Source organism: Myotis davidii, unplaced genomic scaffold (assembly GCF_000327345.1).
Source record: "Myotis davidii unplaced genomic scaffold, ASM32734v1 scaffold417, whole genome shotgun sequence".
Classification (NCBI taxonomy): domain Eukaryota; kingdom Metazoa; phylum Chordata; class Mammalia; order Chiroptera; family Vespertilionidae; genus Myotis; species Myotis davidii.
This window is the reverse complement of record NW_006288435.1, coordinates 515,856-529,195: the sequence shown is the minus strand read 5'-3', so window position 1 is coordinate 529,195 and position 13,340 is coordinate 515,856. Positions and strand designations below refer to the sequence as shown.

General features: G+C 34.0%; 1 protein-coding gene across 1 annotated transcript in view; it reads right to left on the bottom strand.

The window, feature by feature from the left end:
- LOC102773520 (ephrin type-A receptor 6) overlaps nt 1–13,340 on the bottom strand; it is a 433,174-nt gene that overhangs the window by 322,525 nt on the left and 97,309 nt on the right. The window lies entirely within an intron of this gene.

The window sequence follows — 13,340 nt, the reverse complement described above, 5'->3', positions numbered from 1 at the left end:
ATCACTATGCTTTAATTATGTTCAATTTGTAACAATGAAATTGGGGGTCACTACAACATGAGGAACTGCGTTAAAGGGTCATGACATTAGGAAGGTTGAGAACCACTGCTCTATTATAAATGAGACTCAACAGATGAACTTACGTAACTGAATTTGTAGTTATTTTAAATTGAAGAACAAAAAAAGAAAAATTCTGATCCTTTGCAAAACAAATCTATCATTGAGATTAATGAAAATTATTTCTTTTAAAACAATTAATTCTCCTTTCAGAATATTTTCCGATGCCATTCAATGTTTTATTTCATTTGTAGTAATCCAAGTACCTGGGATAAAATAAGACACGAGCCCAGGAATATTTTACTTGTCACATATGAAATTTTAAGCAGACAGTAGTAGCCTTTATACTTTTCTTGAAATTACATATGTAGTTTTTCCCCTGTGGTAATATGCAAAAAAGATAACACCAATTTGTACAGTCATCTCATTGAATTAGCACCTTCCTCCTTCTTAGTACAATAACTGTGACATATTAAGCATGACTTAGGGAAGCTGTGTCTAATCATTACATTTTGCTACATTGAGAGGCACAATTATTCCAATTATGAATAAAAAGATCAGTAGATAGATAATAGCTAGCAGAATTAAATGCCTGTTTATACCTATTATACCAGAATAATTATTAACAGCATTCACTTCATTTTCAAAAGGAACCAGTTTGGAAAATAATTTATTATTACTGCCACTGACTCACAATACAAAACAGACCAAAGCCTAATAGTGGGAGGCATCCATAAGACCCCAAAAATCTTTAAATTGAAGAACAAAAAAAGAAAAATTCTGATTCTTTGCAAAAAAAATCTATCATTGAGATTAATGGAAATTATTTCTTTTAAAAACAATTGATTCTCCTTTCAGAATATTTTCTGATGCCATTCAATGTTTTATTTCATTTGTAGTAATCCAAGTACCTGGGATAAAATAAGACACGAGCCCAGGAATATTTTACTTGTCACATATGAAATTTTAAGCAGACAGTAGTAGCCTTTATACTTTTCTTGAAATTACATATGTAGTTTTTCCCCTGTGGTAATATGCAAAAAAGATAACACCAATTTGTACAGTCATCTCATTGAATTAGCACCTTCCTCCTTCTTAGTACAATAACTGTGACATATTAAGCATGACTTAGGGAAGCTGTGTCTAATCATTACATTTTGCTACATTGAGAGGCACAATTATTCCAATTATGAATAAAAAGATCAGTAGATAGATAATAGCTAGCAGAATTAAATGCCTGTTTATACCTATTATACCAGAATAATTATTAACAGCGTTCACTTCATTTTCAAAAAGGAACCAGTTTGGATAATAATTTATTATTACTGCCATTGACTCACAATGCAAAACAGACCAAAGCCTAATAGTGGGAGACATCCATAAGACCCCAAGAATTAATTAAAAAATGATTACATGCTTCTATCATTTCATAAATGTTTCACGATTTATTTAAGGGCTGTTGGAGGCCATATCTAAATCGCAAATTAAGATTATTTCCTGAAATTAGAAAAATATGTACAAATATTCCAAATATCTTTATTTCATTATTCTCTGCATTATATTTAACATGTTTTCTGATTTCACTAAAGACAGCATCGTCTATGATAAATGATCTGCTTATAATGAAATACTAAAAGACATAAGACACCGAGCAATTATTCTACCATCAACTGTTTTTCACTAATGCTTATGTGCTTAACTCTCCTTAGCTTTCCAAGAATTCCTTTGTGAGAATGGGTTTACTCAGAAAATCAGATGTTAACCTGGAAGAAAGATGCAGACACTGAACAAAAGTAATGACTTAATATGGAATCAACCTACATATTTCACTGTAACTTGCTCTACTTTAAATCGTGAGTATATCTTATATCACTATGAAAATTAAAATGCTGACATATGGTAACTTGAATAGTTTCCCACCCTAATTTCATGTTCATCTAGAACCAGCAAATGTGACCTCATTTTGAAATAGGTTATTTGCAGATATAACAAGGTTAAGATGAAGTCATATGAATTAGGGTAGACCCTAAATGCAATTAACGGTGTCCTTGTAAGAATGCCCATGTGAAGAGGCAGGCACGCTGAGAAAATATAGTCCTGTAAAGATACAGGCAGAAAGCGGAGTGATGAAGCTACAATCCAAGGATCCATAACAAGGTTAAGATGAAGTCATATGAATTAGCGTAGACCCTACATGCAATTAACGGTGTCCTTGTCCACGTGAAGAGGCAGACACGCTGAGAAAATATAGTCCTGTGAAGATACAGGCAGAAAGCGGAGTGATGAAGCTACAATCCAAGGATCCCAAGGATTGCTGGCAAATTCCAGAAGCTTGGGAGAGGCAAACAAGTATTCTTTTTAAGATTCTTCAGAGGACCCTGACATTGCCAATACCTTAATTTCAGACTTCTTGCCCCCAGAACTGTGAGAGAATAATTTCCTGTTGTTTTAAGCTAATCAGTTTGGGAAAATTTGTCACTGTAGTCTTGGGAGGAAACTATTACATGATGTGTGTGTGTGTGTGTATTTCCTGATTTGGTTATACTTTCAAAAAGACATAATTGGTTACTGAAATTATAGGAAAATTACATTTCTTAGATATACACATAAAAATTCATAGGTTGTACATATTTAAGTAATTGATGAATAGGAAAACACTGGAATAGCAGAATACTTGGAACTGCTGAGTGATTACCGTGACTCCCCAAATGAAATTAAATGGTAGTGAGACTGAGAAAATGAAGCCCGGAAGGTACTGCTGAGGTTATTAAACTATCCTTCTCTATTGTTCATGTTACGGCAGATTTATTCTATAAGCTATGTTTTCATCATTTCAATATAAATCTATTTCTTATTTTACATGACTCCCAATAACAAAATTTAAATCACATTACAAATAAAAAAACATATGTAGGCCAAGATGATTGTTTTAATGTTAAAAATAGTTTGGATAATATATATAAAATGATAGCATGTAAAGGCCACACTTTGTTTCTAGGTATTTTCCTCGTTAAGGTTTACATTTTAATGAAGTATCGGTTTCAATATATGTTTTTCTTCTTTAGCAATATTTATTTCAAAACAGATAACTGCAACAACACTGATTTCTTGAAACCCAAGTAATGTAAAACATTAGAAAATCAATACTTTTCCTATTTATTCATTTTTAGGTTTGAAGTCTTAAGTGTTTAGGATTAAAAATTTAATGCATTGAGAGATAAGACACTTTGCCCAATAACTGCCTTGCACTTGGTAAGTGGCAGCGTTAGCTAGTTCACCAATGAAGATTAGTTCATTTTCCCATACTACACCTTCCAAGGGAGGAATTACTAAATCATGTGTACCCAGATGCCAAATTTTGCAGTGAAGATTTCTTTTACATCATTCACAATGTCAATCATCACATTCACAAAATATTTATAATATTTATGAATTTTGGAATCCATTTGGAAAAATTATTGCATAAAGGACACTTTAATTGTAATTAGTACCCCTCACCTTTGGTTTGCTGTTCTCTCTCTATATAAGTGGCTACGTTAGAATTTCTGATTACATTTTTTAACATCTGTTCAGGGACAAATACAGATTTGATTTTATATGAAAGGAATAGGCTGCAGAAGAGATAATTGAGGAGACTGGGTGCATTTCTGAACAGAGAGTGAGTCTCTGGACAGAGGAGTCACCCTAGGGCTGGGAATACATAAAGATGCATTTATGTTTGAGTAAAATCCTCTCTGTTTCCTAGGGATAAGCCTGATAATTTATCCTGATTTACTTTACAAGGAGGAAAAGAATTTAAAAATATGAAAGAGTTACCAAGAATAGACAATCTAATATTAATCTTATGATAGAAGAAAACAATACATAAGGAGATGATAGTTGTGAAATTTTCTTTAGGAGGAAAAAAAATGAAACGTGAGTCCTCAAATCAAAAGTCAATTATGAGGGAGTTTGCTAGGAACTTCTGGTCAAGAAGGCAGAGTAGGTAAATGCAGTGCTCACTTCCTCCCACAACTACATCTAAATTACAAATTACAGAACCACCACCCTTGAGAATCACCCCAAGCCTAGCTGAACAGAACCCCTATAACGGAGCCCCTATAAGCCATGCAGAAACTTACAGGAGGGTACAGTTGTGAAATGGGCTGGTTCCCCATCCACCCGTGGTGGTTAAGACTTTGAAGGGATATCGGGGCTGCAGCAGTTGTCCCTGAGGAGCAACGGGTCCCAGCCCCACACCAGGCTCCCTAGCTCAGAGCACCAGTGCCAGGAAAAGAAGTCCCCACAACATCCGACTGTGAAAATCAGCAGGGATTCATTCAGTCCAGTAAGGAGGAGGACTGCGGGAGTCCCAGGCGATCCTCTCAAAGGGCCTCACACAGATTTACTTGCTGACAACCCACCTGTTTTGAGCTGCTGATTCCCTGAGAACCCACCCAACTCAACTCAAGCACAGGCCAGACCCTCTGTCAGCAACTGTGACTCACAAGTGGCTGGCTTCAGCCAGAGGTGCAGACTTCCCTAAAATATGTGCAAGGTCCACAAATCCAAAACAAGTAGCATCTGGCCGCCTCTGCGTACCTTCTAAGTTTTGCTAAGTGACCCCCAGCCGGTACTAGTAGCTACCAGCCTGTTTGCAGCACAGCCTATTTCAGGTGCCTCCAAGCCAAACACAGGCAGCTACCAACTGCAGATCACTTTGTAGCTCCTACCAGGTAGCCCTGGGCAGGACACAGGTGGCAGCTGACCTAGGCCTCCATCGAAGCCCCTCCCAAGAGTCTCTAGAACCACATACCGGGTGCCTGGTTCAAAAGATGAAGACAGATTCCTTTTTCCATAGCCCATTGACCCTAAAACCATTTATTAAAAACAATATTTTATCCATATTACTGCAATGTCACCTTGTTGTAAATCAGGTGATGCAATACATGATGGGTCTATTGTTAAATTCTTTAGTCTGCCCTTTTAGTCACTTTGTCTACTTTGCACCCATATCATACTGTGATAATTACTATGTGCTATAAATAATTTTGTGGTGCAATGCCTCAAAATAGTGTTCTCCCTCCAGTTTTCTCTGTAATCTTACTATTTGCACAACATTTTAGAATTAGCTTATCAATATCCACATACACACACAAAAGTAAGACAGACAGAGAATAAGAAGTGGTAGTGTGGATGTGGAGGAGTCAGAACCTTCATACAATGCGGGTGAGAACGTAAATCATCGTTTCAGCCACTGTGGAAAAGAAAAGCTTAGCAGTTCTACACAAAGTAGGACACAGAATTACCACATGACCTAGCAATTCTATTATTAAGTTTACATTCCAAAAGAATGGAAAACGGGTGCTGAACAAAATACATGCATATGCAATAGTAGCACTATTAACAAAAACTAAAAGGTGGAAAGAGTCTAAATGTCCATCATTGCCTGAATGGTATGCACATACAATGGTATATAATTCACCCATAAAATAAATAAAGTACTAGTACATACTACAACATAGGGAAAAATAAGTAAAACTCAACAAGATGCTAAATGAAAGAAACCAGACACAAAAGGTCACACATTGTATGACTTCATTTATGTAGAATATCCAGAACAGGTAAATCCATAAAGACAAAAAGTGGATATCTCATTGCCACATACAATGGTATATAATTCACCCATAAAATAAATAAAGTACTAGTACATACTACAACATAGGGAAAAATAAGTAAAACTCAACAAGATGCTAAATGAAAGAAACCAGACACAAAAGGTCACACATTGTATGACTTCATTTATGTAAAATATCCAGAACAGGTAAATCCATAAAGACAGAAAGCAGATATCTCACTGCCGGAGGGCTGGTGGAAAGAGAGAAAGTGGAGGAACTACTTAATGGGTGTGGGGTGATGGAAATGTTTTTAAACTAGATAGAAGTGGTAATTGCACACTATTGTGAACGTACTAAATGTCCCTGGTTCACTTTAAATTGGTAAATTTATGCTATATTAATTTCAGCACACTTATTTACTAGAAAAGGAGACGAGACAAAGAAACACTAAAGGAGGTATTTATTTGCATTAAATTTATTGAATCTATAAGGTATTTTGAGAAAATTCATTACTATGCAACAGTGATTTGCCCAACCCATGAACATTTATACTTTCTATGTCTATAAGTCTTTATTTTTTCTAAAGACTACTGGTATTTCTAATACAAAATGGTCCTGTACATCTTTTCTTAGTTTTATGTTATTTCTAAGTATTTGGGGTTTTTGATATCACAAAAAACAATTTTAAGGCTTCCTGAGCAGTTTAGTTGGTTAAAGAGTTATTCTGACAGGCCAACATTTCGGATTCAATTCCTGATCGGGGCACATACAAAAATCAACCAATAAATAAGTGGAACAAGAAGTCAATCTCTCTCTCTCTCTTTCTCTAAAATCAATAAATTAAACAAAAACTGTAAGATATTTTATTTTTATTTGTTAATAGTATATAGAAATAAAATTGATTTTTGTATATTGACTCTATATCCAGGATTATGTTTCTTGTTTTTTATTCCTATTTCTTTTACAAAGGCAAGGTGCTGGAAATAAAACTGAAACAAAATAAGGAAATATAAACAGTACACTTTAAGTGCAATATTCATAGTTTTGAAATGAGAAATGTTTTATCTGCTTTTTTAGATGTTCAGTGAAATAATAAAAACATATTACTATAAGACCTTAGGCTGGGTGATAAGTATTTCAGAATTAAATTAAACACAATGCTAATGACGTATTAAGTGTTCTATAAGTGAAAATTTGTGAAGTATATTTTCTATATTAATATTTATTTAAAAATAATGAATCAGTTTAATCAGTTATTCAATTGTTCACTTAATATTTGTTGACTATCTACTCTGAGCTAGAAATTAATATTAGATATTAGCATAAACTGGCAACAGGGTAGAAAATATCTGTGAATGTTGACATGTTTTCTGCCATTCAAATTTTATTCCTACTCTTCATTATTATAATTGGGTGTTTAGAGATCTGAAATATTAAAAAATATTGGAAACCATAATACAATATTTTGTAAAACAGAAACCATTACTGGAATGATGTAATATAATAAAATGTATATTTATAGAGAATTTTGAAAAAATAGAAATATGAACAGAAAACCAAATCATCCATTATCTCATGACCTAGAGAAAAACAGTCTTAATAAGTAGTTTTATTTCCTTTCATGTTTGTTTGTTTGTTCTAGTATAAACATTTTTTAAATGAAGATTAGAAATGTTGCTCTTTATTTCACTTAATATTATATAGTACAATATTCCAATATTATGGAAATCTACAGTATGCATATAATTTTAATGTCTATTCAGTAGGTAACCCTATCTTCCTAGCATGTGACCTCAATCTCAAATACACCTTTGGGTTTAAGAAGGCTGCTGAAGTTCTAAACGACACATCTCTATTCTAGATAGCAAGAGGATAGTATATCAGTCAAAAAGGTTTGACCTCTAGTTGAAAGAGGTCATTTTCAGCAGCACTCCTGGAAATAACACAAAACATCTACATTTTCATCTCATTAGCTATAACATAGTGTTTTGTCAGAACTACCTGCAAAAATACATTAGAAACTGTCAGAATTTTTCGTTGGACAAACTGCTGCCTCAAATCAAGGTTCCAGTAATGAGAGAAAACAGGAGAATGGATATTAAGTGACAACTAGTAGTTTAGTCCATTCAGCTGAAATCCTTTCCTCTTCTCCCCAGGCTAACTTACATTTTCTACCTCCCTATTAGTTAAGTGCAGTAATGTTACTGGGTTGTAAACAATGAAATATGTGAACTACTGTGTCCCACTTCTGAACTTTATTTATTTATTTATTTTTGAGAGATATAGATTTGTTTTTGCACTCATTTATGCATTCATTGGTTGATTCTTGCATGTGTCCTGACCCTCACTAGGGATTGATCTTGAAACCTTAGCCTATCAGGACAATGCTCTAACCAACTGAGCTACTGGCCAGGACTTCCACTTCTGAATTTTTAAAAAGGATTGTCTTCTCCATGGAGTGGAGGAGAAGGAACCCCTAGCTGATGGGAATACTCACTTTAGGCTACTACAAGAATGAGAATAACATTCTTTTGTGTTTGAATTATTAAACACTTGGGATTTATTTGTAATGCAGTTAATAGTACCCAAAATACCAGGATAATTATGAAATTTATTCTACAAACAAGGACAGTTTTAAAAATGGAAGGGGCACAACTAATAATTATTCTAGAACAACAGAAATAAAACAGTTCTGTGATAGACAAACCAGACTTATGATCATCCAAACAATTAATACAGTAGTTATGAATAGGAAGACTAAAAATAACTAACATTTGCTGTATACATTTCTTTAACTGTAAGATTTATAATGTGGCTATTTCTTAAAGCAACTCTCAAAAGAAACCATGCAGAAATTCCTTCTAATGTGCATCAGAAAGCACTGCATTTAAGATAAGCATATAATTTGATTAAATGAATAACATTATTAAATGGAGATATCTAAATCAGCAATACATATTTAATTTTACCTCTCTAAATGTGGTATGCAGAATGCAGGAACATTCCAGTTTCATGCTTTTATTTGGAAGACTTTTAAATTCCATCAAAATATTTTAGTATACATTGCAACTAATTATAGGGAAGATGAAGATTAAGTCAAGCATTACATTTATGAGCACAACAGGTTTGCTAAAATAAAGCACTCAAAACATTTTAAGAACCTATTTTGCTTCCTATGGTACATTAGTTCAAAATACTAATTGTATAGAATACAGATTACAAAAACCTATTTAACATTTAATGTTGACCTATGCTTTTTTAAAGCTTGACTGGTTAGTATAAATTCTTTAAAATTTGCAGCCCATCTATCAACCATTAAAAATCCATATGTTCTATGTTTTTATTTTCATCTTAATAACATGGTGCAGGATTAATAACCATCTGGGGTTAATATTCCCCAGATGTGATTCAGATCATCAACAATTCTCAACTGGTCATTAATTCTTTGAAAGTGTATTATGTCTTGATTGGTGTTGCTTAAATAGATTAATAAACTCTTTTATAGCCTTTTATTTCATAGGTAAATATCTTTCTCAATCACCTTTCAACTTAAATTTTAGTGAGAAAATGATAAGGAGAAAATGAACTGGATTGTCTAAAATGCAATAAGGAGGATAAATGGATAAACTTTTCTACCTGTATTTAAGACCAATGCTAAATAAGAACACAGTTAATCTTCACAACTATTTAGTCTTTTTTTCACAGCTGATTCTGCCCGAAGTTAATACCAAGTTATTCCATCTCCAATGAGAGTTGCAAACTACAGTCTCTAATTTGTTATTTGTACATCTATTTAGCTATTCCACCAACTTTTGTTAAATATCTGTGGATACCAGTAATTTAAAACCATCATGGTAATTTACAGAAGAAATGTTGAGGAGCCAAACTGATGCAATGAGGATAAATTGATTTGAAAAGCTTCAGGAAGCAGAATTAGGAAGAATTAGTGATTGGTCATGTGACATAAAGTGAGTCAATCAATTAAAAACAAAGTTATAAAAATATCTGATTTATCATGCTTCTCTAGTTAAGTGTTTTACTAATAAACTCTTACAATTTCACGAGAAAATTTAGCATTTGTACATACTTTCCTTGGGTTTTGATGTAGACTCTTACATTATAAATATTTTGAATGATTCTTATTAAAACAATTAGGACTTTCTGATAAAGCCAAAATCTTAGTTTAGATTATATAATATGGGAGTTCATATAAAACAACAATAACAACTGGAAGTTTGTCCTAGAAATAGGAGAATGGAAGTTAAACCTTTATAAGTAACCATGTAAAAAAATTAAAGAGAACAAAGAAAAGATTATATTATGTAAAGCAAGAGTAATTGGTTTAAGGCAGTGGTTCTCAACCTTCTGGCCCTTTAAATCCAGCTCCTCATGTTGTGACTCAACCATAAAATTATTTTCGTTGCTACTTCATAACTGTAATGTTGCTACTGTTATGAATCGTAATGTAAATATCTGATATGCAGGATGGTCTTAGGCGACCCCTGTGAAAGGGTTGTTCAACCGCCAAAGGGGCCGTGACCCACAGGTTGAGAACCGCTGGTTTAAGGAAACCCATACCTTTAAAAAATATACACTTGTAATAAGACAACCTCAAGACTATACAGTAAAGGACAGCAGAGCTACTGGAAAAATGAATTGCATACACATCTTTCAGCTGCTCAGAGAATATGAAAGTAATTACATATTCACAGATATCAGTAAGTTCTTCACCTTTGATTTTCTAAATCATTGTTATCTGCTTTTCTCTTACTTTATTCCCCTCACCATAGAATTAACTTCATTATTATCCAATACATGTTCTTTCCATTGGAGTAAAATAAGGCAGCAATTTATTTATTTATTTATTTATTATTTATATTTATTTATTTAGCAGAGGAATCGACATAGGAAGCAATATTCCGAGATAGTGTAGAGAGAATGCCCACAGATCATAGTTTCTGAGGTATTGTTATTAAATATTTAGAAGCAGAAGTGTAGAGACTCCAATAAACCATGCATATTCATTCCCTGATTTCTTTCCTTGCCTGCATGCACGGGAAGTCACTTGTTGATGTTCCTATGTTCTTAAGAAAATTCTGCCTTCCGTGACTTTTCCTATTTGCTGGTGTGCCTCAAAGCAGTACCAGTGTTTCCCTGCCTTCTGTTATTTTTTCTATCATCATCACATTCATTATTGGGAGGTTTACAATCTGCCATAATCACTGTCATCATCATCAGGTTTATAATCTGGGCCACTGTGATGATGATGATGATGATGATGACGACGACGACGACGACGACGACGATATGATGAGATGATAAGGATGGGGTTTATAATTTGCCTTTACAATTTGGCAGCTCAAGAAATGTGAATTCATTTTTAAAATATCTATGAACTGGATCAGGAGATTCAGCGATAGTACAAACCTGGCAAGCTCTAGAAGATGGCTAACAGCAGGTTTTTTCTGCTCTCTTAGAACTCTTTCTTATTTGCATATCATTTTGTTTTTTACATAGCCCCTCTGCTCTAATCCTTTTCCATGTGTTTTTCAGGGTATCTTTATGGCAAAGGTTTCTGGTAGCTACTTTTCCTTGGATCTTAGCTTAGGAATACTGAATTCTTAAAGAGGAATCTGACTGGATTAGACATTTATGGAAATCATACATGAGAGGTTACAGGTAGCTCAAAGAACTGGATGTATTTTGACCACGTCTCCACCTTTGTCCCAATTAAGAGATGGTTGAAGGAACAGAGCATTGTGGCATTAACCATAACAGATATCCCTCAACAAAGCCTCTTGGTCAATTTATTTAGAAGATGGTGTCAGAATGACGAGCACTCTAGCATTTCTAAAACACTGATTTCTACAAGGGTATTTTCTGGATTGGACTACTTCATATTATAAACTTAATTAACTTATAGTAATTAACAGATATGTATAAAGACATAGTCATTAAACATGAGGTACAAAGAAATAAATCCAGAAGGAACACAGTAAAGGAATATTTATTGTCTAAGCAAAAAAAAAATATCAAAACAATCTAAACATGCACCAAATATCTTTATGCCACTGACTAAACAATAGTGCTTAATAATTAACCATTCTCAGTGTAATATCTTTTGGTCTTCATAGATGAATTAATGTTCTCAAAACTTTTAAATAACCACATTTTTTACACATATGTGTCATTATAGTTTACATTAAGACTGCGTTTGAACAATCTTATAGGCTATTTTGCAGCCTCATCGTATCAATCACAATTTTGAAAACTGAGCAATGGTTACAGGTATACCGAATGGGTAAAAATCCTGACTTTGGGACTGAGATGACCCTGGATTTAATACCAGTTCCTTTAGTTAATGTCACCACAAGCTCAGACAGGTTATGTAATTTTTCTCAGGTTTAGCTGTTTTATCTATAAAACGGTGCTAATAATATGTACAACAAATAGATATTAGGATTAAATGAAAAAGCAAGTAAAATGCTTACGCACAATTCTTATTGCAGACCCATGAAACATGCGTAAATTGAATATTCTGAGACAGGAATTTACATTAGTCTCTGTGAAGCCGATACATATGTAGAATTAAATTTCCAAGAGCTCCTGGAGTGTCAGGGTCTACTCCACCTGCATAACACAGGAAAGCTCAGAAGTCTGCCCTTATTGATTGGTAAAGAACAATAGCAGCAATGTCATATAAAGCAAAGCATAAAAGCTTGATTAAATTTTTAGATTAAATGGACTTGAAAATAGAGCCAACTGCTACTGATAGTGATCAAGGTGAAGAGAAAGCAAAACATAAATAAATCCAGAGTTAATTGCATAAAAACAAAAGAGTAAGAAAAATTAAGTAAAATTATCATTTATTAAACTGTCTAAGCAGTGTTTTCAGCATAACACATACACACACACACACACACACACACACACACACACACATATATATATGAAATGCAAAAAAAAAAAAACAGAACACAAAACACTGAAATATGCCAGAGCATTTTGTTCTTAAAAAGGTCTGCCTTCAGGAGAAACTTTACCAGAGCCTAATCTTGCTGGTGTTTTATCAGAGCCTAATCTACTTGAGGGAAGGAAAATACCCAACTTCAGCCTTCTGCCTAAGAGGAGGGAAATACTCAACTTCAGCTCTTCTGGCTATCTTGTCCCACCCAATGGGAAGAAAGTCAACTGAGAAGCACTGTGAGGTTCACAGTCCAGGGGCACAGGCTCACCAAAAGACTGAGACCTAAAACTAGAACAACAGAACACTTGCCTTCCCCTCACACCTCACCATTACATTACTAAAGGCCTATTTATCACAGTTCCTTTTAACCAGAAATCATCTCCAATTTTGATTAAAAATGACAGCCCAAGTGCCCATCAGTAGGTGAATGGATTAAAAAACTGTGGTACATTTAGACAATGGAATACTGATCTCTTACCCTGTGTGAGACAACGTGGAGGGGCCTGTAATGAATTATGCTAAGTGAAATAAGCCAGTCAGAGAAAGACAAATATCACATGATCTCACTCATATGTGGAATCTAATGAACAAAATAAACTGATAAACAAAATAGATCCAGAGACATTGAATCACACAACAGACTGATGTATTTCAGAGGGAAGGGGCTGGGGGCAGGGAGAGGCGAGATTAACAAAAGTACTTACATGCAAATATGCGTT